The following is a 26,705-nucleotide window of genomic DNA, read 5'->3' on the forward strand; positions in this document are numbered from 1 at the left end:
AAAAGTATCCATGGGGTAGCAAGGGCGAGTGGTCTAAGGCACTGGATTTAGGTTCCAGTCTCTCTGGAGGCGTGGGTCTGAATCCCACTGCTTCCATAATGATTTTACTATGAAAATGTCAGTCAGTGATGGCAATGTGTTTTTCTCCACTAATAAGAAAATCAATAATAATAAAGTCCTTTCTCCTCAACATCTGATCAATATGATCCAGATGCATTAGCTAAAAATCAGCAGTGTCTAAGGTGCTGGATTAAAGTTCCAGATTCTTTGGAGGAATTGGTTCAAAACCTACTGCCGCCATAATTATTTTCCCTGAGAAAAAATAAGTAATTGATGTCAAAGTGTTTTTTCTCTACTAAACAGCAAATGAATAATAAAAATATCCTTTCTCATTGATATTTTATGTCAATTTATGTACTTTTTTTTAACCTTCCAAAACGTTTTGTACATAATTTAAACACTTTTTGCATTACACTTTTTTTTAAATATTGATTTAAAAAAATGTTTTTACTGTAACCTGAGCTATATGACCCAGATCTGTGAGCTAAGAGTGTCCATGTGGTACCATGGCCGAGCAGACTAAGGCCACTAAGTTGCTAAAGTAAAATATTGGAAGGTTGAAAAGTTCATCATCTGTCCTAGATTTTAAAACAGTTTATCACAATTTCAAGAGTCTTCTCAAACTTTAAAAATAATATGTTAAATAATAAACTATGACCTTTGGAGCCAAAATAGATATGTGGTAGCATGGCCGAGCGGTCTAAGGCGCTGGATTAAGGCTCCAGTCTCTTTGGAGGCGTGGGTTCAAATCCCACTGCTGCCATAATTATTTTCAAGAGAAAATGACATTTATTGATGTCAAACTGTTTTACTCTACTAAACAGCAAATCAATAATAAAAAATCCTCACTCATTAATATTGTCTACTAATTTTGTACCTTTTTTATGCTTCCTTAACTTTTTGTATTTTAAATACTTGTAACATGACACTTCTTTTCAAGTATTGATTTAAAACAACACATTTTTTCCCTGTAATCTCAACTGTATGATCCAGAACTGTGAGCATTCGGTCAAACAGGTCCATGTGGTAGCATGGCCGAGCGGTCTAAGGCGCTGGATTTAGGCTCCAGTCTCTCTGGAGGCGTGGGTTCAAATCCCACTGCTGCCATAATGATTTTACTATGAAAACATCAGTCAGTGATGACAAAATGTTTTTCTCCACTAATAAGAAAAACAATAATAATAAAGACTTTTCTCCTCAATAGCTGATTGATATGATCCAGATGCATGAGCTAAAAATCAGCAGTGTCTAAGGTGCTGGATTAAGGTTCCAGTTTCTTTGGAGGCTTTGGATCAAAACCTACTGCCGCCATAATTATTTTTCCTAAGAAAAAATAAGTCATTGATGTCAAAGTGTTTTTCTTTACTAAACAGCAAATGAATAATAAAAAAATCCTTTCTCATTAATATTTTATGTCAATTGATGTACTTTTTTAACCTTCCAAAACATTTTGTACATAACTTAAACACTTTTGGTATGACACTTCTTTTTAAGTATTTATTTAAAACAAAAAAAAATGTTTGTACTGTAATCTGTGCTATATAGCCCAGATCTGTGAGCTAAGAGTGTTCATTTGGTACCATGGCCGAGCGGTCTAAGGCCACTAAGCTGCTAAAATAAAATATTGGTAGGTTAAAAAGTTCATCATCTGCCCTAGATTTTAAAACAGTTTATCATAATTTCAAGAGTCTTCTCAAAATGTAAAAATAATATGTAAAATTATAAACTATGAGCTATGGAGTCAAGGTAGAAATGTGGCTGAGCGGTCTAAGATGCTGCATTAAGGCTCCAGTCTGTTTGGAGGCATGGGTTCAAATTCCACTGCTGTCATAATTATTTTCAAGATAAAACGACTGTCATTGATGTCAAAGTGTTTTTCTCCACTAAACAGCAAGTCAATAATAAAAAATCCTTTCTAATTAATATTGTCTGCTAATTTTGTACCTTTTTTAAATTTTTGTATTTTAAACACTTTTAACATGACACTTCTTTTCAAGTATTGATTTATAACTACACAATTTTTTCTTGTAATCTTAACTATATGATCCAGAACTCTGAGCTTTGAGTCAAAAGTATCCATGGGGTAGCAAGGGCGAGTGGTCTAAGGCACTGGATTTAGGTTCCAGTCTCTCTGGAGGCGTGGGTCTGAATCCCACTGCTTCCATAATGATTTTACTATGAAAATGTCAGTCAGTGATGGCAATGTGTTTTTCTCCACTAATAAGAAAATCAATAATAATAAAGTACTTTCTCCTCAACATCTGATCAATATGATCCAGATGCATTAGCTAAAAATCAGCAGTGTCTAAGGTGCTGGATTAAAGTTCCAGATTCTTTGGAGGAATTGGTTCAAAACCTACTGCCGCCATAATTATTTTCCCTGAGAAAAAATAAGTAATTGATGTCAAAGTGTTTTTTCTCTACTAAACAGCAAATGAATAATAAAAATATCCTTTCTCATTGATATTTTATGTCAATTTATGTACTTTTTTTAACCTTCCAAAACGTTTTGTACATAATTTAAACACTTTTTGCATTACACTTCTTTTAAATATTGATTTAAAAAAATGATTTTACTGTAACCTGAGCTATATGACCCAGATCTGTGAGCTAAGAGTGTCCATGTGGTACCATGGCAGAGCGGACTAAGGCCACTAAGTTGCTAAAGTAAAATATTGGAAGGTTGAAAAGTTCATCATCTGTCCTAGATTTTAAAACAGTTTATCACAATTTCAAGAGTCTTCTCAAACTTTAAAAATAATATGTAAAATAATAAACTATGACCTTTGGAGCAAAAATAGATATGTGGTAGCATGGCCGAGCGGTCTAAGGCGCTGGATTAAGGCTCCAGTCTCTTTGGAGACGTGGGTTCAAATCCCACTGCTGCCATAATTATTTTCAAGAGAAAATGACATTTATTGATGTCAAACTGTTTTACTCTACAAAACAGCAAATCAATAATAAAAAATCCTTACTCATTAATATTGTCTACTAATTTTGTACCTTTATTATGCTTCCTTAACTTTTTGTATTTTAAATACTTGTAACATGACACTTCTTTTCAAGTATTGATTTAAAACAACACATTTTTTCCCTGTAATCTCAACTGTATGATCCAGAACTGTGAGCATTCGGTCAAACAGGTCCATGTGGTAGCATGGCCGAGCGGTCTAAGGCGCTGGATTTAGGCTCCAGTCTCTCTGGAGGCGTGGGTTCAAATCCCACTGCTGCCATCATGATTTTACTATGAAAACATCAGTCAGTGATGACAAAATGTTTTTCTCCACTAATAAGAAAAACAATAATAATAAAGACTTTTCTCCTCAATAGCTGATTGATATGATCCAGATGCATGAGCTAAAAATCAGCAGTGTCTAAGGTGCTGGATTAAGGTTCCAGTTTCTTTGGAGGCTTTGGATCAAAACCTACTGCCGCCATAATTATTTTTCCTAAGAAAAAATAAGTCATTGATGTCAAAGTGTTTTTCTTTACTAAACAGCAAATGAATAATAAAAAAATCCTTTCTCATTAATATTTTATGTCAATTGATGTACTTTTTTAACCTTCCAAAACATTTTGTACATAACTTAAACACTTTTGGTATGACACTTCTTTTTAAGTATTTATTTAAAACAAAAAAAAATGTTTGTACTGTAATCTGTGCTATATAGCCCAGATCTGTGAGCTAAGAGTGTTCATTTGGTACCATGGCCGAGCGGTCTAAGGCCACTAAGCTGCTAAAATAAAATATTGGTAGGTTAAAAAGTTCATCATCTGCCCTAGATTTTAAAACAGTTTATCATAATTTCAAGAGTCTTCTCAAAATGTAAAAATAATATGTAAAATTATAAACTATGAGCTATGGAGTCAAGGTAGAAATGTGGCTGAGCGGTCTAAGATGCTGCATTAAGGTTCCAGTCTGTTTGGAGGCATGGGTTCAAATTCCACTGCTGTCATAATTATTTTCAAGATAAAACGACTGTCATTGATGTCAAAGTGTTTTTCTCCACTAAACAGCAAGTCAATAATAAAAAATCCTTTCTAATTAATATTGTCTGCTAATTTTGTACCTTTTTTAAATTTTTGTATTTTAAACACTTTTAACATGACACTTCTTTTCAAGTATTGATTTATAACTACACAATTTTTTCTTGTAATCTTAACTATATGATCCAGAACTCTGAGCTTTGAGTCAAAAGTATCCATGGGGTAGCAAGGGCGAGCGGTCTAAGGCACTGGATTTAGGTTCCAGTCTCTCTGGAGGCGTGGGTCTGAGTCCCACTGCTTCCATAATGATTTTACTATGAAAATGTCAGTCAGTGATGGCAATGTGTTTTTCTCCACTAATAAGAAAATCAATAATAATAAAGTCCTTTCTCCTCAACATCTAATCAATATGATCCAGATGCATTAGCTAAAAATCAGCAGTGTCTAAGGTGCTGGATTAAAGTTCCAGATTCTTTGGAGGAATTGGTTCAAAACCTACTGCCGCCATAATTATTTTCCCTGAGAAAAAATAAGTAATTGATGTCAAAGTGTTTTTTCTCTACTAAACAGCAAATGAATAATAAAAATATCCTTTCTCATTGATATTTTATGTCAATTTATGTACTTTTTTAACCTTCCAAAACATTTTGTACATAATTTAAACACTTTTTGCATTACACTTCTTTTTAAATATTGATTTAAAAAAATGTTTTTACTGTAACCTGAGCTATATGACCCAGATCTGTGAGCTAAGAGTGTCCATGTGGTACCATGGCCGAGCGGTCTAAGGCCACTAAGTTGCTAAAGTAAAATATTGGAAGGTTGAAAAGTTCATCATCTGTCCTAGATTTTAAAACAGTTTATCACAATTTCAAGAGTCTTCTCAAACTTTAAAAATAATATGTTAAATAAGAAACTATGACCTTTGGAGCCTAAATAGATATGTGGTAGCATGGCAGAGCGGTCTAAGGCGCTGGATTAAGGCTCCAGTCTCTTTGGAGGCGTGGGTTCGAATCCCACTGCTGCCATAATTCTTTTCAAGAGAAAATGACATTTATTGATGTCAAACTGTTTTACTCTACTAAACAGCAAATCAATAATAAAAAATCCTTACTCATTAATATTGTCTACTAATTTTGTACCTTTTTTATGCTTCCTTAACTTTTTGTATTTTAAATACTTGTAACATGACACTTCTTTTCAAGTATTGATTTAAAACAACACATTTTTTTCCCTGTAATCTCAACTGTATGATCCAGAACTGTGAGCATTCGGTCAAACAGGTCCATGTGGTAGCATGGCCGAGCGGTCTAAGGCGCTGGATTTAGGCTCCAGTCTCTCTGGAGGCGTGGGTTCAAATCCCACTGCTGCCATCATGATTTTACTATGAAAACATCAGTCAGTGATGACAAAATGTTTTTCTCCACTAATAAGAAAAACAATAATAATAAAGACTTTTCTCCTCAATAGCTGATTGATATGATCCAGATGCATGAGCTAAAAATCAGCAGTGTCTAAGGTGCTGGAATAAGGTTCCAGTTTCTTTGGAGGCTTTGGATCAAAACCTACTGCCGCCATAATTATTTTTCCTAAGAAAAAATAAGTCATTGATGTCAAAGTGTTTTTCTTTACTAAACAGCAAATGAATAATAAAAAAATCCTTTCTCATTAATATTTTATGTCAATTGATGTACTTTTTTAACCTTCCAAAACATTTTGTACATAATTTAAACACTTTTGGTATGACACTTCTTTTTAAGAATTTATTTAAAACAAAAAAAAATGTTTGTACTGTAATCTGTGCTATATGGCCCAGATCTGTGAGCTAAGAGTGTTCATTTGGTACCATGGCCGAGCGGTCTAAGGCCACTAAGCTGCTAAAATAAAATATTGGTAGGTTAAAAAGTTCATCATCTGCCCTAGATTTTAAAACAGTTTATCATAATTTCAAGAGTCTTCTCAAAATGTAAAAATAATATGTAAAATTATAAACTATGAGCTATGGAGTCAAGGTAGAAATGTGGCTGAGCGGTCTAAGATGCTGCATTAAGGCTCCAGTCTGTTTGGAGGCATGGGTTCAAATTCCACTGCTGTCATAATTATTTTCAAGATAAAACGACTGTCATTGATGTCAAAGTGTTTTTCTCCACTAAACAGCAAGTCAATAATAAAAAATCCTTTCTAATTAATATTGTCTGCTAATTTTGTACCTTTTTAAAATTTTTGTATTTTAAACACTTTTAACATGACACTTCTTTTCAAGTATTGATTTATAACTACACAATTTTTTCTTGTAATCTTAACTATATGATCCATAACTCTGAGCTTTGAGTCAAAAGTATCCATGGGGTAGCAAGGGCGAGCGGTCTAAGGCACTGGATTTAGGTTCCAGTCTCTCTGGAGGCGTGGGTCTGAATCCCACTGCTTCCATAATGATTTTACTATGAAAATGTCAGTCAGTGATGGCAATGTGTTTTTCTCCACTAATAAGAAAATCAATAATAATAAAGTCCTTTCTCCTCAACATCTGATCAATATGATCCAGATGCATTAGCTAAAAATCAGCAGTGTCTAAGGTGCTGGATTAAAGTTCCAGATTCTTTGGAGGAATTGGTTCAAAACCTACTGCCGCCATAATTATTTTCCCTGAGAAAAAATAAGTAATTGATGTCAAAGTGTTTTTCCTCTACTAAACAGCAAATGAATAATAAAAATATCCTTTCTCATTGATATTTTATGTCAATTTATGTACTTTTTTTAACCTTCCAAAACGTTTTGTACATAATTTAAACACTTTTTGCATTACACTTCTTTTAAATATTGATTTAAAAAAATGATTTTACTGTAATCTGAGCTATATGACCCAGATCTGTGAGCTAAGAGTGTCCATGTGGTACCATGGCAGAGCGGACTAAGGCCACTAAGTTGCTAAAGTAAAATATTGGAAGGTTGAAAAGTTCATCATCTGTCCTAGATTTTAAAACAGTTTATCACAATTTCAAGAGTCTTCTCAAACTTTAAAAATAATATGTAAAATAATAAACTATGACCTTTGGAGCAAAAATAGATATGTGGTAGCATGGCCGAGCGGTCTAAGGCGCTGGATTAAGGCTCCAGTCTCTTTGGAGGCGTGGGTTCAAATCCCACTGCTGCCATAATTATTTTCAAGAGAAAATGACATTTATTGATGTCAAACTGTTTTACTCTACAAAACAGCAAATCAATAATAAAAAATCCTCACTCATTAATATTGTCTACTAATTTTGTACCTTTATTATGCTTCCTTAACTTTTTGTATTTTAAATACTTGTAACATGACACTTCTTTTCAAGTATTGATTTAAAACAACACATTTTTTCCCTGTAATCTCAACTGTATGATCCAGAACTGTGAGCATTCGGTCAAACAGGTCCATGTGGTAGCATGGCCGAGCGGTCTAAGGCGCTGGATTTAGGCTCCAGTCTCTCTGGAGGCGTGGGTTCAAATCCCACTGCTGCCATAATGATTTTACTATGAAAACATCAGTCAGTGATGACAAAATGTTTTTCTCCACTAATAAGAAAAACAATAATAATAAAGACTTTTCTCCTCAATAGCTGATTGATATGATCCAGATGCATGAGCTAAAAATCAGCAGTGTCTAAGGTGCTGGATTAAGGTTCCAGTTTCTTTGGAGGCTTTGGATCAAAACCTACTGCCGCCATAATTATTTTTCCTAAGAAAAAATAAGTCATTGATGTCAAAGTGTTTTTCTTTACTAAACAGCAAATGAATAATAAAAAAATCCTTTCTCATTAATATTTTATGTCAATTGATGTACTTTTTTAACCTTCCAAAACATTTTGTACATAACTTAAACACTTTTGGTATGACACTTCTTTTTAAGTATTTATTTAAAACAAAAAAAAATGTTTGTACTGTAATCTGTGCTATATAGCCCAGATCTGTGAGCTAAGAGTGTTCATTTGGTACCATGGCCGAGCGGTCTAAGGCCACTAAGCTGCTAAAATAAAATATTGGTAGGTTAAAAAGTTCATCATCTGCCCTAGATTTTAAAACAGTTTATCATAATTTCAAGAGTCTTCTCAAAATGTAAAAATAATATGTAAAATTATAAACTATGAGCTATGGAGTCAAGGTAGAAATGTGGCTGAGCGGTCTAAGATGCTGCATTAAGGTTCCAGTCTGTTTGGAGGCATGGGTTCAAATTCCACTGCTGTCATAATTATTTTCAAGATAAAACGACTGTCATTGATGTCAAAGTGTTTTTCTCCACTAAACAGCAAGTCAATAATAAAAAATCCTTTCTAATTAATATTGTCTGCTAATTTTGTACCTTTTTTAAATTTTTGTATTTTAAACACTTTTAACATGACACTTCTTTTCAAGTATTGATTTATAACTACACAATTTTTTCTTGTAATCTTAACTATATGATCCAGAACTCTGAGCTTTGAGTCAAAAGTATCCATGGGGTAGCAAGGGCGAGCGGTCTAAGGCACTGGATTTAGGTTCCAGTCTCTCTGGAGGCGTGGGTCTGAGTCCCACTGCTTCCATAATGATTTTACTATGAAAATGTCAGTCAGTGATGGCAATGTGTTTTTCTCCACTAATAAGAAAATCAATAATAATAAAGTCCTTTCTCCTCAACATCTGATCAATATGATCCAGATGCATTAGCTAAAAATCAGCAGTGTCTAAGGTGCTGGATTAAAGTTCCAGATTCTTTGGAGGAATTGGTTCAAAACCTACTGCCGCCATAATTATTTTCCCTGAGAAAAAATAAGTAATTGATGTCAAAGTGTTTTTTCTCTACTAAACAGCAAATGAATAATAAAAATATCCTTTCTCATTGATATTTTATGTCAATTTATGTACTTTTTTAACCTTCCAAAACGTTTTGTACATAATTTAAACACTTTTTGCATTACACTTCTTTTTAAATATTGATTTAAAAAAATGTTTTTACTGTAACCTGAGCTATATGACCCAGATCTGTGAGCTAAGAGTGTCCATGTGGTACCATGGCCGAGCGGTCTAAGGCCACTAAGTTGCTAAAGTAAAATATTGGAAGGTTGAAAAGTTCATCATCTGTCCTAGATTTTAAAACAGTTTATCACAATTTCAAGAGTCTTCTCAAACTTTAAAAATAATATGTTAAATAAGAAACTATGACCTTTGGAGCCTAAATAGATATGTGGTAGCATGGCAGAGCGGTCTAAGGCGCTGGATTAAGGCTACAGTCTCTTTGGAGGCGTGGGTTCAAATCCCACTGCTGCCATAATTCTTTTCAAGAGAAAATGACATTTATTGATGTCAAACTGTTTTACTCTACTAAACAGCAAATCAATAATAAAAAATCCTTACTCATTAATATTGTCTACTAATTTTGTACCTTTTTTATGCTTCCTTAACTTTTTGTATTTTAAATACTTGTAACATGACACTTCTTTTCAAGTATTGATTTAAAACAACACATTTTTTTCCCTGTAATCTCAACTGTATGATCCAGAACTGTGAGCATTCGGTCAAACAGGTCCATGTGGTAGCATGGCCGAACGGTCTAAGGTGCTGGATTTAGGCTCCAGTCTCTCTGGAGGCGTGGGTTCAAATCCCACTGCTGCCATCATGATTTTACTATGAAAACATCAGTCAGTGATGACAAAATGTTTTTCTCCACTAATAAGAAAAACAATAATAATAAAGACTTTTCTCCTCAATAGCTGATTGATATGATCCAGATGCATGAGCTAAAAATCAGCAGTGTCTAAGGTGCTGGAATAAGGTTCCAGTTTCTTTGGAGGCTTTGGATCAAAACCTACTGCCGCCATAATTATTTTTCCTAAGAAAAAATAAGTCATTGATGTCAAAGTGTTTTTCTTTACTAAACAGCAAATGAATAATAAAAAAATCCTTTCTCATTAATATTTTATGTCAATTGATGTACTTTTTTAACCTTCCAAAACATTTTGTACATAACTTAAACACTTTTGGTATGACACTTCTTTTTAAGAATTTATTTAAAACAAAAAAAAATGTTTGTACTGTAATCTGTGCTATATGGCCCAGATCTGTGAGCTAAGAGTGTTCATTTGGTACCATGGCCGAGCGGTCTAAGGCCACTAAGCTGCTAAAATAAAATATTGGTAGGTTAAAAAGTTCATCATCTGCCCTAGATTTTAAAACAGTTTATCATAATTTCAAGAGTCTTCTCAAAATGTAAAAATAATATGTAAAATTATAAACTATGAGCTATGGAGTCAAGGTAGAAATGTGGCTGAGCGGTCTAAGATGCTGCATTAAGGCTCCAGTCTGTTTGGAGGCATGGGTTCAAATTCCACTGCTGTCATAATTATTTTCAAGATAAAACGACTGTCATTGATGTCAAAGTGTTTTTCTCCACTAAACAGCAAGTCAATAATAAAAAATCCTTTCTAATTAATATTGTCTGCTAATTTTGTACCTTTTTAAAATTTTTGTATTTTAAACACTTTTAACATGACACTTCTTTTCAAGTATTGATTTATAACTACACAATTTTTTCTTGTAATCTTAACTATATGATCCATAACTCTGAGCTTTGAGTCAAAAGTATCCATGGGGTAGCAAGGGCGAGCGGTCTAAGGCACTGGATTTAGGTTCCAGTCTCTCTGGAGGCGTGGGTCTGAATCCCACTGCTTCCATAATGATTTTACTATGAAAATGTCAGTCAGTGATGGCAATGTGTTTTTCTCCACTAATAAGAAAATCAATAATAATAAAGTCCTTTCTCCTCAACATCTGATCAATATGATCCAGATGCATTAGCTAAAAATCAGCAGTGTCTAAGGTGCTGGATTAAAGTTCCAGATTCTTTGGAGGAATTGGTTCAAAACCTACTGCCGCCATAATTATTTTCCCTGAGAAAAAATAAGTAATTGATGTCAAAGTGTTTTTCCTCTACTAAACAGCAAATGAATAATAAAAATATCCTTTCTCATTGATATTTTATGTCAATTTATGTACTTTTTTAACCTTCCAAAACGTTTTGTACATAATTTAAACACTTTTTGCATTACACTTCTTTTTAAATATTGATTTAAAAAAATGTTTTTACTGTAACCTGAGCTATATGACCCAGATCTGTGAGCTAAGAGTGTCCATGTGGTACCATGGCCGAGCGGTCTAAGGCCACTAAGTTGCTAAAGTAAAATATTGGAAGGTTGAAAAGTTCATCATCTGTCCTAGATTTTAAAACATTTTATCACAATTTCAAGAGTCTTCTCAAACTTTAAAAATAATATGTAAAATAATAAACTATGACCTTTGGAGCCAAAATAGATATGTGGTAGCATGGCCGAGCGGTCTAAGGCGCTGGATTAAGGCTACAGTCTCTTTGGAGGCGTGGGTTCAAATCCCACTGCTGCCATAATTCTTTTCAAGAGAAAATGACATTTATTGATGTCAAACTGTTTTACTCTACTAAACAGCAAATCAATAATAAAAAATCCTTACTCATTAATATTGTCTACTAATTTTGTACCTTTTTTATGCTTCCTTAACTTTTTGTATTTTAAATACTTGTAACATGACACTTCTTTTCAAGTATTGATTTAAAACAACACATTTTTTCCCTGTAATCTCAACTGTATGATCCAGAACTGTGAGCATTCGGTCAAACAGGTCCATGTGGTAGCATGGCCGAGCGGTCTAAGGCACTGGATTTAGGCTCCAGTCTCTCTGGAGGTGTGGGTTCAAATCCCACTGCTGCCATCATGATTTTACTATGAAAACATCAGTCAGTGATGACAAAATGTTTTTCTCCACTAATAAGAAAAACAATAATAATAAAGACTTTTCTCCTCAATAGCTGATTGATATGATCCAGATGCATGAGCTAAAAATCAGCAGTGTCTAAGGTGCTGGATTAAGGTTCCAGTTTCTTTGGAGGCTTTGGCTCAAAACCTACTGCCGCCATAATTATTTTTCCTAAGAAAAAATAAGTCATTGATGTCAAAGTGTTTTTCTTTACTAAACAGCAAATGAATAATAAAAAAATCCTTTCTCATTAATATTTTATGTCAATTGATGTACTTTTTTAACCTTCCAAAACATTTTGTACATAACTTAAAAACTTTTGGTATGACACTTCTTTTTAAGAATTTATTTAAAACAAAAAAAAATGTTTGTACTGTAATCTGTGCTATATGGCCCAGATCTGTGAGCTAAGAGTGTTCATTTGGTACCATGGCCGAGCGGTCTAAGGCCACTAAGCTGCTAAAATAAAATATTGGTAGGTTAAAAAGTTCATCATCTGCCCTAGATTTTAAAACAGTTTATCATAATTTCAAGTCTTCTCAAAATGTAAAAATAATATGTAAAATTATAAACTATGAGCTATGGAGTCAAGGTAGAAATGTGGCTGAGCGGTCTAAGATGCTGCATTAAGGCTCCAGTCTGTTTGGAGGCATGGGTTCAAATTCCACTGCTGTCATAATTATTTTCAAGATAAAACGACTGTCATTGATGTCAAAGTGTTTTTCTCCACTAAACAGCAAGTCAATAATAAAAAATCATTTCTAATTAATATTGTCTGCTAATTTTGTACCTTTTTTAAATTTTTGTATTTTAAACACTTTTAACATGACACTTCTTTTCAAGTATTGATTTATAACTACACAATTTTTTCTTCTAATCTTAACTATATGATCCAGAACTCTGAGCTTTGAGTCAAAAGTATCCATGGGGTAGCAAGGGCGAGTGGTCTAAGGCACTGGATTTAGGTTCCAGTCTCTCTGGAGGCGTGGGTCTGAATCCCATTGCTTCCATAATGATTTTACTATGAAAATGTCAGTCAGTGATGGCAATGTGTTTTTCTCAACTAATAAGAAAATCAATAATAATAAAGTCCTTTCTCCTCAACATCTGATCAATATGATCCAGATGCATTAGCTAAAAATCAGCAGTGTCTAAGGTGCTGGATTAAAGTTCCAGATTCTTTGGAGGAATTGGTTCAAAACCTACTGCCGCCATAATTATTTTCCCTGAGAAAAAATAAGTAATTGATGTCAAAGTGTTTTTTCTCTACTAAACAGCAAATGAATAATAAAAATATCCTTTCTCATTGATATTTTATGTCAATTTATGTACTTTTTTTTAACCTTCCAAAACGTTTTGTACATAATTTAAACACTTTTTGCATTACACTTTTTTTTAAATATTGTTTTAAAAAAATGTTTTTACTGTAACCTGAGCTATATGACCCAGATCTGTGAGCTAAGAGTGTCCATGTGGTACCATGGCCGAGCAGACTAAGGCCACTAAGTTGCTAAAGTAAAATATTGGAAGGTTGAAAAGTTCATCATCTGTCCTAGATTTTAAAACAGTTTATCACAATTTCAAGAGTCTTCTCAAACTTTAAAAATACTATGTACAATAATCAACTATGACCTTTGGAGCCAAAATAGATATGTGGTAGCATGGCCGAGCGGTCTAAGGCGCTGGATTAAGGCTCCAGTCTCTTTGGAGGCGTGGGTTCAAATCCCACTGCTGCCATAATTATTTTCAAGAGAAAATGACATTTATTGATGTCAAACTGTTTTACTCTACTAAACAGCAAATCAATAATAAAAAATCCTCACTCATTAATATTGTCTACTAATTTTGTACCTTTTTTATGCTTCCTTAACTTTTTGTATTTTAAATACTTGTAACATGACACTTCTTTTCAAGTATTGATTTAAAACAACACATTTTTTCCCTGTAATCTCAACTGTATGATCCAGAACTGTGAGCATTCGGTCAAACAGGTCCATGTGGTAGCATGGCCGAGCGGTCTAAGGCGCTGGATTTAGGCTCCAGTCTCTCTGGAGGCGTGGGTTCAAATCCCACTGCTGCCATAATGATTTTACTATGAAAACATCAGTCAGTGATGACAAAATGTTTTTCACCACTAATAAGAAAAACAATAATAATAAAGACTTTTCTCATCAATAGCAGATTGATATGATCCAGATGCATGAGCTAAAAATCAGCAGTGTCTAAGGTGCTGGATTAAGGTTCCAGTTTCTTTGGAGGCTTTGGATCAAAACCTACTGCCGCCATAATTATTTTTCCTAAGAAAAAATAAGTCATTGATGTCAAAGTGTTTTTCTTTACTAAACAGCAAATGAATAATAAAAAAATCCTTTCTCATTAATATTTTATGTCAATTGATGTACTTTTTTAACCTTCCAAAACATTTTGTACATAACTTAAACACTTTTGGTATGACACTTCTTTTTAAGTATTTATTTAAAACAAAAAAAAATGTTTGTACTGTAATCTGTGCTATATAGCCCAGATCTGTGAGCTAAGAGTGTTCATTTGGTACCATGGCCGAGCGGTCTAAGGCCACTAAGCTGCTAAAATAAAATATTGGTAGGTTAAAAAGTTCATCATCTGCCCTAGATTTTAAAACAGTTTATCATAATTTCAAGAGTCTTCTCAAAATGTAAAAATAATATGTAAAATTATAAACTATGAGCTATGGAGTCAAGGTAGAAATGTGGCTGAGCGGTCTAAGATGCTGCATTAAGGCTCCAGTCTGTTTGGAGGCATGGGTTCAAATTCCACTGCTGTCATAATTATTTTCAAGATAAAACGACTGTCATTGATGTCAAAGTGTTTTTCTACACTAAACAGCAAGTCAATAATAAAAAATCCTTTCTAATTAATATTGTCTGCTAATTTTGTACCTTTTTTAAATTTTTGTATTTTAAACACTTTTAACATGACACTTCTTTTCAAGTATTGATTTATAACTACACATTTTTTTCTTGTAATCTTAACTATATGATCCAGAACTCTGAGCTTTGAGTCAAAAGTATCCATGGGGTAGCAAGGGCGAGTGTTCTAAGGCACTGGATTTAGGCTCCAGTCTCTCTGGAGGCGTGGGTCTGAATCCCACTGCTTCCATAATGATTTTACTATGAAAATGTCAGTCAGTGATGGCAATGTGTTTTTCTCCACTAATAAGAAAATCAATAATAATAAAGTCCTTTCTCCTCAACATCTGATCAATATGATCCAGATGCATTAGCTAAAAATCAGCAGTGTCTAAGGTGCTGGATTAAAGTTCCAGATTCTTTGGAGGAATTGGTTCAAAACCTACTGCCGCCATAATTATTTTCCCTGAGAAAAAATAAGTAATTGATGTCAAAGTGTTTTTTCTCTACTAAACAGCAAATGAATAATAAAAATATCCTTTCTCATTGATATTTTATGTCAATTTATGGACTTTTTTTTAACCTTCCAAAACGTTTTGTACATAATTTAAACACTTTTTGCATTACACTTTTTTTTAAATATTGATTTAAAAAAATGTTTTTACTGTAACCTGAGCTATATGACCCAGATCTGTGAGCTAAGAGTGTCCATGTGGTACCATGGCCGAGCGGACTAAGGCCACTAAGTTGCTAAAGTAAAATATTGGAAGGTTGAAAAGTTCATCATCTGTCCTAGATTTTAAAACAGTTTATCACAATTTCAAGAGTCTTCTCAAACTTTAAAAATAATATGTAAAATAATAAACTATGACCTTTGGAGCCAAAATAGATATGTGGTAGCATGGCCGAGCGGTCTAAGGCGCTGGATTAAGGCTCCAGTCTCTTTGGAGGCGTGGGTTCAAATCCCACTGCTGCCATAATTATTTTCAAGAGAAAATGACATTTATTGATGTCAAACTGTTTTACTCTACTAAACAGCAAATCAATAATAAAAAATCCTCACTCATTAATATTGTCTACTAATTTTGTACCTTTATTATGCTTCCTTAACTTTTTGTATTTTAAATACTTGTAACATGACACTTCTTTTCAAGTATTGATTTAAAACAACACATTTTTTCCCTGTAATCTCAACTGTATGATCCAGAACTGTGAGCATTCGGTCAAACAGGTCCATGTGGTAGCATGGCCGAGCGGTCTAAGGCGCTGGATTTAGGTTCCAGTCTCGCTGGAGGCGTGGGTTCAAATCCCACTGCTGCCATAATGATTTTACTATGAAAACATCAGTCAGTGATGACAAAATGTTTTTCTCCACTAATAAGAAAAACAATAATAATAAAGACTTTTCTCCTCAATAGCTGATTGATATGATCCAGATGCATGAGCTAAAAATCAGCAGTGTCTAAGGTGCTGGATTAAGGTTCCAGTTTCTTTGGAGGCTTTGGATCAAAACCTACTGCCGCCATAATTATTTTTCCTAAGAAAAAATAAGTCATTGATGTCAAAGTGTTTTTCTTTACTAAACAGCAAATGAATAATAAAAAAATCCTTTCTCATTAATATTTTATGTCAATTGATGTACTTTTTTAACCTTCCAAAACATTTTGTACATAATTTAAACACTTTTGGTATGACACTTCTTTTTAAGTATTTATTTAAAACAAAAAAAAATGTTTGTACTGTAATCTGTGCTATATGGCCCAGATCTGTGAGCTAAGAGTGTTCATTTGGTACCATGGCCGAGCGGTCTAAGGCCACTAAGCTGCTAAAATAAAATATTGGTAGGTTAAAAAGTTCATCATCTGCCCTAGATTTTAAAACAGTTTATCATAATTTCAAGAGTCTTCTCAAAATGTAAAAATAATATGTAAAATTATAAACTATGAGCTATGGAGTCAAGGTAGAAATGTGGCTGAGCGGTCTAAGATGCTGCATTAAGGCTCCAGTCTGTTTGTAGGCAAGGGTTCAAATTCCACTGCTGTCATAATTATTTTCAAGATAAAACGACTGTCATTGATGTCAAAGTGTTTTTCTCCACTAAACAGCAAGTCAATAATAAAAAATCCTTTCTAATTAATATTGTCTGCTAATTTTGTACCTTTTTTAAATTTTTGTATTTTAAACACTTTTAACATGACACTTCTTTTCAAGTATTGATTTATAACTACACAATTTTTTCTTGTAATCTTAACTATATGATCCAGAACTCTGAGCTTTGAGTCAAAAGTATCCATGGGGTAGCAAGGGCGAGTGGTCTAAGGCACTGGATTTAGGTTCCAGTCTCTCTGGAGGCGTGGGTCTGAATCCCACTGCTTCCATAATGATTTTACTATGAAAATGTCAGTCAGTGATGGCAATGTGTTTTTCTCCACTAATAAGAAAATCAATAATAATAAAGTCCTTTCTCCTCAACATCTGATCAATATGATCCAGATGCATTAGCTAAAAATCAGCAGTGTCTAAGGTGCTGGATTAAAGTTCCAGATTCTTTGGAGGAATTGGTTCAAAACCTACTGCCGCCATAATTATTTTCCCTGAGAAAAAATAAGTAATTGATGTCAAAGTGTTTTTTCTCTACTAAACAGCAAATGAATAATAAAAATATCCTTTCTCATTGATATTTTATGTCAATTTATGTACTTTTTTTTAACCTTCCAAAACGTTTTGTACATAATTTAAACACTTTCTGCATTACACTTTTTTTTAAATATTGATTTAAAAAAATGTTTTTACTGTAACCTGAGCTATATGACCCAGATCTGTGAGCTAAGAGTGTCCATGTGGTACCATGGCAGAGCGGACTAAGGCCACTAAGTTGCTAAAGTAAAATATTGGAAGGTTGAAAAGTTCATCATCTGTCCTAGATTTTAAAACAGTTTATCACAATTTCAAGAGTCTTCTCAAACTTTAAAAATAATATGTAAAATAATAAACTATGACCTTTGGAGCCAAAATAGATATGTGGTAGCATGGCCGAGCGGTCTAAGGTGCTGGATTAAGGCTCCAGTCTCTTTGGAGGCGTGGGTTCAAATCCCACTGCTGCCATAATTATTTTCAAGAGAAAATGACATTTATTGATGTCAAACTGTTTTACTCTACTAAACAGCAAATCAATAATAAAAAATCCTTACTCATTAATATTGTCTACTAATTTTGTACCTTTTTTATGCTTCCTTAACTTTTTGTATTTTAAATACTTGTAACATGACACTTCTTTTCAAGTATTGATTTAAAACAACACATTTTTTCCCTGTAATCTCAACTGTATGATCCAGAACTGTGAGCATTCGGTCAAACAGGTCCATGTGGTAGCATGGCCGAGCGGTCTAAGGCGCTGGATTTAGGCTCCAGTCTCTCTGGAGGCGTGGGTTCAAATCCCACTGCTGCCATAATGATTTTACTATGAAAACATCAGTCAGTGATGACAAAATGTTTTTCTCCACTAATAAGAAAAACAATAATAATAAAGACTTTTCTCCTCAATAGCTGATTGATATGATCCAGATGCATGAGCTAAAAATCAGCAGTGTCTAAGGTGCTGGATTAAGGTTCCAGTTTCTTTGGAGGCTTTGGATCAAAACCTACTGCCGCCATAATTATTTTTCCTAAGAAAAAATAAGTCATTGATGTCAAAGTGTTTTCTTTACTAAACAGCAAATGAATAATAAAAAAATCCTTTCTCATTAATATTTTATGTCAATTGATGTACTTTTTTAACCTTCCAAAACATTTTGTACATAACTTAAACACTTTTGGTATGACACTTCTTTTTAAGTATTTATTTAAAACAAAAAAAAATGTTTGTACTGTAATCTGTGCTATATGGCCCAGATCTGTGAGCTTAGAGTGTTCATTTGGTACCATGGCCGAGCGGTCTAAGGCCACTAAGCTGCTAAAATAAAATATTGGTAGGTTAAAAAGTTCATCATCTGCCCTAGATTTTAAAACAGTTTATCATAATTTCAAGAGTCTTCTCAAAATGTAAAAATAATATGTAAAATTATAAACTATGAGCTATGGAGTCAAGGTAGAAATGTGGCTGAGCGGTCTAAGATGCTGCATTAAGGCTCCAGTCTGTTTGGAGGCATGGGTTCAAATTCCACTGCTGTCATAATTATTTTCAAGATAAAACGACTGTCATTGATGTCAAAGTGTTTTTCTCCACTAAACAGCAAGTCAATAATAAAAAATCCTTTCTAGTTAATATTGTCTGCTAATTTTGTACCTTTTTTAAATTTTTGTATTTTAAACACTTTTAACATGACACTTCTTTTCAAGTATTGATTTATAACTACACAATTTTTTCTTGTAATCTTAACTATATGATCCAGAACTCTGAGCTTTGAGTCAAAAGTATCCATGGGGTAGCAAGGGCGAGTGGTCTAAGGCACTGGATTTAGGTTCCAGTCTCTCTGGAGGCGTGGGTCTGAATCCCACTGCTTCCATAATGATTTTACTATGAAAATGTCAGTCAGTGATGGCAATGTGTTTTTCTCCACTAATAAGAAAATCAATAATAATAAAGTACTTTCTCCGCAACATCTGATCAATATGATCCAGATGCATTAGCTAAAAATCAGCAGTGTCTAAGGTGCTGGATTAAAGTTCCAGATTCTTTGGAGGAATTGGTTCAAAACCTACTGCCGCCATAATTATTTTCCCTGAGAAAAAATAAGTAATTGATGTCAAAGTGTTTTTTCTCTACTAAACAGCAAATGAATAATAAAAATATCCTTTCTCATTGATATTTTATGTCAATTTATGTACTTTTTTTAACCTTCCAAAAAGTTTTGTACATAATTTAAACACTTTTTGCATTACACTTCTTTTAAATATTGATTTAAAAAAATGATTTTACTGTAACCTGAGCTATATGACCCAGATCTGTGAGCTAAGAGTGTCCATGTGGTACCATGGCCGAGCGGACTAAGGCCACTAAGTTGCTAAAGTAAAATATTGGAAGGTTGAAAAGTTCATCATCTGTCCTAGATTTTAAAACAGTTTATCACAATTTCAAGAGTCTTCTCAAACTTTAAAAATAATATCAGTAGACAGGGGGCGATCGGGCACAGGTTTAGATTCCATACAATATTTTAGAAAAATAGCAGAGAAAAGACCAAAATTGGACAGTGTATTGCCCTAAATGGGGAGATAACAATATATGTTATCAGTAATATACAGTCCTGGTTGGTGGTGCACCCAGAGCCAGAAGTGTGTAAACTATGCAATGGGAGAGGACAGAAGGCTCTTGTGTGGGCGCACTCTTAAATGAAAAACAATAGAAAATTTTTTTATTTTGGAAGTATTAAGGAGAATATTTTAAGATATAACTTTTATTAATAAAGTTAAAAACAAGATGAACTTCCCACAAATTTTGAAACATAACCGGAGATTCTTGAGGAATAAAAAATGTCCTGGTCTCTTAAATCGTAAGAGTATGGAAAGGGTTGTAGACATGGAGTAGTCATACCCCCATTTCCCCTGACCAGTACAGTAATTCTGTATTAATGGAACCGGGGTTTTTTTGTCACAACACAGTTTCAAAATAATTAGGCTAAGACTAGCTGGAATGGTAATCAGTGGTCACCACTCAAGGAATTATACACCTGAGTATTAACAGCATGCCATGGCCCTATTTGCGGGCAGGAATTGTGAGCAAGAAGTAATGGTCAGTTGATATAGATATTGAAAGTAATAGAGGAAAGAGAAAGTAAAATTAGTGGTGATACTGCTGTTGGTGTGTATTGGTCACATAAGAGCGGAAATTAATTCCTGACCTACCACACCAGGTATTCACAGGCAGTCACCTCTCCTGATACTAACCTGGCCCAACGCTGTTTGGCTTCCAAGATCGGACGAGATCGGGCACTGACAGCGTGGTATGGTCGTAGGGATTTATGTGTACACCAATGAGAGTGCACCTATATAGGAAATTGAAACTGAGAGAAAAGATGATAGGAAAGGGAAATTGCGGATGAGATCAGTACGTGAAAATATGTGGATCTGCTTTCCACGTTAGACCCGGTTTAGGAGATTCCACTGGTGTGGTACTCTATCCCGAGAATCGTGAATGAGAGTCCACGAAAATTGGTGAACACAGATTAAGAAGATATAAGGTTAATATCTGTGATAGAGTAATGCAAAGGTTTAAGCTGTCATTAGGAGGTATACACAATTAGGTGGGGCTGAGCCCAATGACCGACCTCAGACGGTCTTAAGCGTATGAAAGTTATAACCTTAGGCAAATAATGGTTTTATAGCCCCTAAAGAGTAGATAGACATACACATAAACACAGAAATTGAAAAACTGAAAGAGTAAGCTGTATTGGGTATTGTGACCCGGTACCGGCAGCATAAAACAAACTGCTAGGTGTACTGTACCATGCGAAATGATAGTGTCGATACAAATAATATATCCCTTAAAGATTTGAGACAATAAGAGGTATATGAACTACATATAAATAGACCCAATCTGATGTGAGTAATATACCCCTAATGGGGAAAGCTATATGAGTTAATGTACCCAGTTGTTATGACACAAAAATTGAAATAATTGGTATGCTGCACAGGACAAGACTAAGATCCTGTTGCAGACATACAGAGTCCTAATAGCAAATTGATGAGACTTAGACAGTATGTCCCTGTCCCTAGGAGGAAATATCAGAGCAGATAATAAATAAACTGACCAAAACGATTGCTGGCAAAAAACAAATGATTTTGGGTGACTCACAGAATGGCCTCAGGTACAAAGAGGCTGAGTGCTGGCTGGTCTAACGGCAAAGGTCCTTACAATAAGGATAATCTAAGTAATTGGAAGGAGCTTACGAATCTCCAGTGAATTAATTCTGATCCGTTAGGATGGCGCCATGATGTGACTGTGTGGACGGAGTTCCCCGCAGAAAACGCGTTTCACCCTGTGGGCTTGTTCACTTCCTGGTTCCGTATGGTGGGGTGGGTTGGGATGATATTTAAAAGCGGCTGGTGGCGTGATTAACCAATAGGAAAGAGCCGCGTATTACCGCTGTACCTAGCGGTTGCTAGGCAACGTGATAGCGGAGGTGCAGCCGGAGTTGAGAGTTTGATTGGAGGACGTGGTCTCGCGAGATTATGGAGCCGCATATTACCGCTGTACCTAGCGGTTGCTAGGCAACTAGATAGCGGAGGTGCAGCCGGAGTTCAGAGTCTGATAGGAGGACGCGATCTCACGGGATTGTGGACGCCATCTTGGTGTAGGGAAAAAGGGAAAAAATGAAAGGGCAAGAGCGGAAAGGACATAGATAATTGTGTGAGCAGCGCCGCTGGCTAGTTGATAGCCTAGCGGAAGAGGGCAGAAATTGTATATATTTGTGAATAGGTTAGTCTGCTTTATAGCCTGGTTGTGTAGATAGATGTTAGGTGAAGGTGAATCAATATATGAATGGGGAAAATTTGTGTGTGTGATACAAGGGATATGTGAGGTAGGTATAATTGGTGGGAATGGGGGGAGGGGGGGGTTTGAAGGTGTATGAAGAGGGGGGGGGGGGGGCGGGGGCGAGCTGAGTGAGAGCAAAGTAAAAAATGAAATAAAATAAGATAAAATGAATTATGTGATGGGCGATAATATAGAAGAGTCAGTGATGAGTGAAGGTGTGAGGATAGGTTAACTGGTGTTGGTGTAGGGAAAATGGGAGGATGGGGTGATGTGGCAGACTGGGCAAGGAGGGTATGAGGCCAGGTATGTGGTGGCATGTGAGGGGCAGTGTATGTGTGTGTCAGGAAACGTGATATGAGTATGTGTTGGATGGAGGAAGTGAAGGGTAGTGACATGGGGGTAGGAGGATGGTGCAGCGTGATATAGTGTGTAGATGGTGTATTAAATTGTGTATGAAGGATATGGTGGGGGAATGATATGTGTGGGTGATGTATTGAAAAAGAAGGGGGGGAAAAAAAGGGGGAAGAATGGGGGGGGGGGGGAATGGAGAAAATTGCTAGGAAATGGGGGGTGGGGTTTTTTTGATATTGTGGATGTATGCTGGGGAAGGTGAAATGATGATTGTTAGATATAAAATAGTTGTGAGGGAGGTGTGTGGAGGATGATTGGGGTTGAATTTACAAGAATTATATTGAGAGGTTACAGAAAAGCCCCATAATTTATTGTTTCATTGAGACCAAGGGGTTTCAAGGAATTGAGACGAAAGATCCACTCACTTTCTTTTTTGTATAGTTCCTTGGTTAAGTCCCCTCCTCGTACACCCAAGTGAACACAATCCAGGCCAAAGGTCTTGAGGTCCTTGATTGATCCTTGGTGACAAAAATGAAAATGTCTGGCCACAGATGTAAGCTGTTTCATCCTTGCCAGGTCCCTGGAGGCATTGCGAATGTTGCCGAGATGTTCTAAAATTCTCTCTTTAAATTTGCGAGTGGTCATGCCTATGTATTTGTAATTGCATCCACAGGTAATACAGTAAATCATGGCCTTGGTATTGCAATTAAAGAAATGTTGCAGGGTGACCGATTGGCCATATCTGTCCATGACGCTGTTGGTTTTCAAGATCTGCGGGCACGCCTTGCACTGACCACAGGGAAAGGAACCTATGATGGTGGGTTTTTTTAGAGGAGAGGTCATCAAGTGGCTGTGCACTAATTGATCTTTCATATTTCTCGATCTGCGCCAGCTCATTTGTAACGGAGAATCAAAGAGTGGTGCAAGATCAGGATCAAGCTGGAGAATGGGGAGATGTCTGGCTATAGCTTCCTTCAGCATTCTCCATTCGGGACAAAACGTGCCGATGAAACGGATGGTATCTTCCTGCTCTGTATTCTTGATCTTTTTACCAAAGATCAGGTTATCTCTCTTGATGGCTACAGTGGCTGTATATGCGCGTTTAAGTGAGCGTTTACTGTAGCCTCTGGCCAGTAAACGCTGAGTAAGTTCCATGCTCTTAACTTTGAAATTGTGATCTTCTGAGCAGTTACGCCTTAAACGCAAATATTCCCCTTTTGGGATGTTTTCAATTGTGGGGGGGAAGTGAGAGCTTGTCTGGTAAAGGAGACTGTTAGTTGCAGTCTCCTTACGGTATAATTCCGTTTCCAGGAAGCCGGCCTCAGACCTGTAGATATTGAGATCCAGGAATGGTACCCTTTGAGGACTGATGTGATGTGTCAAGATGATGTTGAGATCATTTTGGTTAAGGGTCTGAATAAAATCCATGAGCAGATTTCTGTTGCCATTCCAAATCATGAACACGTCGTCGATATACCTCAACCATAGTACTATATGTGTAGTGTATCTTTCATTAGAGGTACTGAATACGTGAAAGTGCTCCCACCACCCTAAGAATAGGTTCGCATATGTGGGTGCACATGCCGCGCCCATTGCGGTACCCCTAATCTGTAAGAAGAATTGGTCTTGAAAAACAAAGTAATTTTTGGAAAGAACAAAATCAAGCAGCTGTAGGAGAAAATCAGAAAAATCGTTAGTATTGGTTTGATCCAGAAAGAACTTGACCGCTGTGAGGCCATGATGATGGTTAATACTTGAGTACAATGCCTCAACATCAAGGGTCACCAAGAGGAAATCTTGTTCAAAGTGAATGTCATGAATTTTCCTAAGTAGATCCGAAGTGTCTTGTAAATATGACGGTAATTCCAGAACAAAATCACGTAGATGTAGATCAAGAAAACGGCTGGGCTGCTCTAAGATCCCACCTTTCCCAGACATAATTGGCCTGCCAGGTGGCTGATGGATGTTTTTGTGAATCTTGGGCAGGAGATAGAATGTTGGGGTTTTGGGATTGTGGACAGTAAGATATGCCGCCTCTTGTTTGGTGATCGTGCCCTGTGCCCTGGTTTCTTGTATCAGAGACGTATATGCTTTCAAAAACCTTTTAGTTGGATCACTAAGGAGCTTTTTGTAACACAGAGGATTGAGTAACTGTCTGTGTGCTTCAGCAATATACATGTTCTGTGGCCAAAGGACAATGTTGCCACCTTTGTCCGATGGTTTGATCACTACATCTCGCCAGGTTTCCATGTCTCGTAAGGCTTGTCTTTCCTTGTACTTGAGATTCCTTGGAAATTGTTGGTGGCCAGTTGTAGTTTGAACAAAAATGTGGTCAAATTCTTTAGACACTCTATTGAGGAAAACCTTAATCTCCGGGCTGGTATTATCCGGAGGAAAAAAGGATGATTTTGGTTTACATTTGGGTCGGTTTGGTGTGTTCATTTCCATATTTGATTCAATTTGGAGTTCTTCTAAGACTTGAATGGCTTGAAGATCGATAGTCGACAGTTCTGTGCTACAGGAGCTCTCTGTTCTAGATTGTTGTTTGACAAAGAATTTCTTGAGGAGGAGCTTCCTTCCAAATAATCTCAGGTCTTTCTCCCAAGAAAATCTGTTGAACGATCTGGAGGGAGAGAAGGACAGACCTTTCGCAAGTACCTCCATGTGAGCAGGGGAGAGAGATCTGTTGGTGAGATTGATAACCTGTAAGGAAGAGGAGGGGGAAGGATTATCCTGAACTAACGAGTTGTTTTTCTCTGACGGGCAGGATATCGAGCAGTCCTTGACGTGTCCCAATCTGGGTTGCGCCTGTCGTTTCTTCTTTCCCCCTCGCCTGGTTTTCCTTGGTTTTTGTTCCTGCCTCTTGGTTTTTGACCCTGGCCTAAAAAACGTGGGGAAAATTCTTCCACCCCTTCTCGGCCGTATACGGTATTCTCTGGGGTCTCACTGGCTGAATCTCCACTTGTTGAGGACTCAAATTCAGAGAAGGTGGGATCTTCCCTTTGTTTACGGTTCCTAGTCGGGGGTATCGGATTCCACCTGAAAATATCACCCCGTGCAAAGTCCCGTCTGTCCCTGATAAATTTGTTACGTTTACGATCCACTATAGTTTGTTCATATAGTTTAAGTTCGTTTTTATGTTTTTCAAATGCAGTCTGGAAGGATAGGTCCTTTTCCCAGGTTTCAAGGTTTTGGCCCAATTCATCAATTTCTTTCTCCACTTGGTCTATAAGAAGTGTATCGTGTTTAATCAGGAGATGTAGCAATTCGTGCGAGCACTTCAAAAGTGCCGCCTCCCACTCTGTCTTAAGATTCTCAGTAGCAAGTGGAAATGAGGGGAATACTTTCGGCCTCAGTCCTCGGGGCACAATCTTGTGTTTGAGATAATTTTCTAGTGTGGTGACGTCCCACGACAAGCGTGTTCTTTTCTGTAGGCTTTTTTGTAATCTAGAGAAAGTGGTCCTCCAATCAGAGTTACTTGAAGACACCTCAAATGTTTCAGAGAAGGGGTCGCCAAAATTCTCCAGATTTTGACGCTTGGTTAATTCCGCTTTTAATGAGAAAGTGGTCATATTATTGACCAGGAAAGATCAGATAGAATGAGGGCTGAAAGTAAATTGGAGGCTGCTAAAAGAGAGATGTGGGAAGGAAGGATTAATAGATTAAGAGTAAAAGTAAAGACCGTGCCAGCCGATCAGAGACTGTTTTTACAACAGCATAGAATACTAACCAGTAGACAGGGGGCGATCGGGCACAGGTTTAGATTCCATACAATATTTTAGAAAAATAGCAGAGAAAAGACCAAAATTGGACAGTGTATTGCCCTAAATGGGGAGATAACAATATATGTTATCAGTAATATACAGTCCTGGTTGGTGGTGCACCCAGAGCCAGAAGTGTGTAAACTATGCAATGGGAGAGGACAGAAGGCTCTTGTGTGGGCGCACTCTTAAATGAAAAACAATAGAAAAAAATTTTATTTTGGAAGTATTAAGGAGAATATTTTAAGATATAACTTTTATTAATAAAGTTAAAACAAGATGAACTTCCCACAAATTTTGAAACATAACCGGAGATTCTTGAGGAATAAAAAATGTCCTGGTCTCTTAAATCGTAAGAGTATGGAAAGGGTTGTAGACATGGAGTAGTCA

The 26,705-nt window shown here is 35.9% G+C and overlaps 18 non-coding genes and 1 pseudogene across 18 annotated transcripts; 18 read left to right on the top strand and 1 right to left on the bottom strand.

Annotated features, from left to right (window-relative positions):
• The first annotated feature begins 741 nt into the window (after positions 1–741).
• On the top strand, positions 742–823 carry TRNAL-AAG (transfer RNA leucine (anticodon AAG)). The gene has a single exon. It is a non-coding gene; the product is annotated as a tRNA-Leu (tRNA).
• Positions 824–1,085: 262 nt separating this feature from the next.
• TRNAL-UAG (transfer RNA leucine (anticodon UAG)) lies at positions 1,086–1,167 on the top strand. The gene has a single exon. It is a non-coding gene; the product is annotated as a tRNA-Leu (tRNA).
• Positions 1,168–2,867: 1,700 nt separating this feature from the next.
• On the top strand, positions 2,868–2,949 carry TRNAL-AAG (transfer RNA leucine (anticodon AAG)). Its single transcript has one exon. It is a non-coding gene; the product is annotated as a tRNA-Leu (tRNA).
• Positions 2,950–3,211: 262 nt separating this feature from the next.
• Positions 3,212–3,293, top strand: TRNAL-UAG (transfer RNA leucine (anticodon UAG)). Its single transcript has one exon. It is a non-coding gene; the product is annotated as a tRNA-Leu (tRNA).
• A 1,700-nt stretch (positions 3,294–4,993) lies between these two features.
• On the top strand, positions 4,994–5,075 carry TRNAL-AAG (transfer RNA leucine (anticodon AAG)). The gene has a single exon. It is a non-coding gene; the product is annotated as a tRNA-Leu (tRNA).
• Positions 5,076–5,338: 263 nt separating this feature from the next.
• TRNAL-UAG (transfer RNA leucine (anticodon UAG)) lies at positions 5,339–5,420 on the top strand. The gene has a single exon. It is a non-coding gene; the product is annotated as a tRNA-Leu (tRNA).
• A 1,700-nt stretch (positions 5,421–7,120) lies between these two features.
• Positions 7,121–7,202, top strand: TRNAL-AAG (transfer RNA leucine (anticodon AAG)). The gene has a single exon. It is a non-coding gene; the product is annotated as a tRNA-Leu (tRNA).
• A 262-nt stretch (positions 7,203–7,464) lies between these two features.
• Positions 7,465–7,546, top strand: TRNAL-UAG (transfer RNA leucine (anticodon UAG)). The gene has a single exon. It is a non-coding gene; the product is annotated as a tRNA-Leu (tRNA).
• Positions 7,547–9,246: 1,700 nt separating this feature from the next.
• Positions 9,247–9,328, top strand: TRNAL-AAG (transfer RNA leucine (anticodon AAG)). Its single transcript has one exon. It is a non-coding gene; the product is annotated as a tRNA-Leu (tRNA).
• A 263-nt stretch (positions 9,329–9,591) lies between these two features.
• TRNAL-UAG (transfer RNA leucine (anticodon UAG)) lies at positions 9,592–9,673 on the top strand. Its single transcript has one exon. It is a non-coding gene; the product is annotated as a tRNA-Leu (tRNA).
• Positions 9,674–11,373: 1,700 nt separating this feature from the next.
• On the top strand, positions 11,374–11,455 carry TRNAL-AAG (transfer RNA leucine (anticodon AAG)). The gene has a single exon. It is a non-coding gene; the product is annotated as a tRNA-Leu (tRNA).
• A 262-nt stretch (positions 11,456–11,717) lies between these two features.
• On the top strand, positions 11,718–11,799 carry TRNAL-UAG (transfer RNA leucine (anticodon UAG)). The gene has a single exon. It is a non-coding gene; the product is annotated as a tRNA-Leu (tRNA).
• A 1,700-nt stretch (positions 11,800–13,499) lies between these two features.
• On the top strand, positions 13,500–13,581 carry TRNAL-AAG (transfer RNA leucine (anticodon AAG)). Its single transcript has one exon. It is a non-coding gene; the product is annotated as a tRNA-Leu (tRNA).
• Positions 13,582–13,843: 262 nt separating this feature from the next.
• Positions 13,844–13,925, top strand: TRNAL-UAG (transfer RNA leucine (anticodon UAG)). The gene has a single exon. It is a non-coding gene; the product is annotated as a tRNA-Leu (tRNA).
• Positions 13,926–15,627: 1,702 nt separating this feature from the next.
• On the top strand, positions 15,628–15,709 carry TRNAL-AAG (transfer RNA leucine (anticodon AAG)). Its single transcript has one exon. It is a non-coding gene; the product is annotated as a tRNA-Leu (tRNA).
• Positions 15,710–15,971: 262 nt separating this feature from the next.
• On the top strand, positions 15,972–16,053 carry TRNAL-UAG (transfer RNA leucine (anticodon UAG)). Its single transcript has one exon. It is a non-coding gene; the product is annotated as a tRNA-Leu (tRNA).
• Positions 16,054–17,755: 1,702 nt separating this feature from the next.
• Positions 17,756–17,837, top strand: TRNAL-AAG (transfer RNA leucine (anticodon AAG)). Its single transcript has one exon. It is a non-coding gene; the product is annotated as a tRNA-Leu (tRNA).
• Positions 17,838–18,099: 262 nt separating this feature from the next.
• Positions 18,100–18,181, top strand: TRNAL-UAG (transfer RNA leucine (anticodon UAG)). Its single transcript has one exon. It is a non-coding gene; the product is annotated as a tRNA-Leu (tRNA).
• Positions 18,182–20,566: 2,385 nt separating this feature from the next.
• On the bottom strand, positions 20,567–20,685 carry LOC134894752 (5S ribosomal RNA; annotated as a pseudogene).
• Between the last annotated feature and the right edge of the window lie 6,020 nt (positions 20,686–26,705).

The sequence above is a fragment of the Pseudophryne corroboree genome, chromosome 3 (genome assembly GCF_028390025.1).
Source record: "Pseudophryne corroboree isolate aPseCor3 chromosome 3, aPseCor3.hap2, whole genome shotgun sequence".
Lineage (NCBI taxonomy): Eukaryota > Metazoa > Chordata > Amphibia > Anura > Myobatrachidae > Pseudophryne > Pseudophryne corroboree.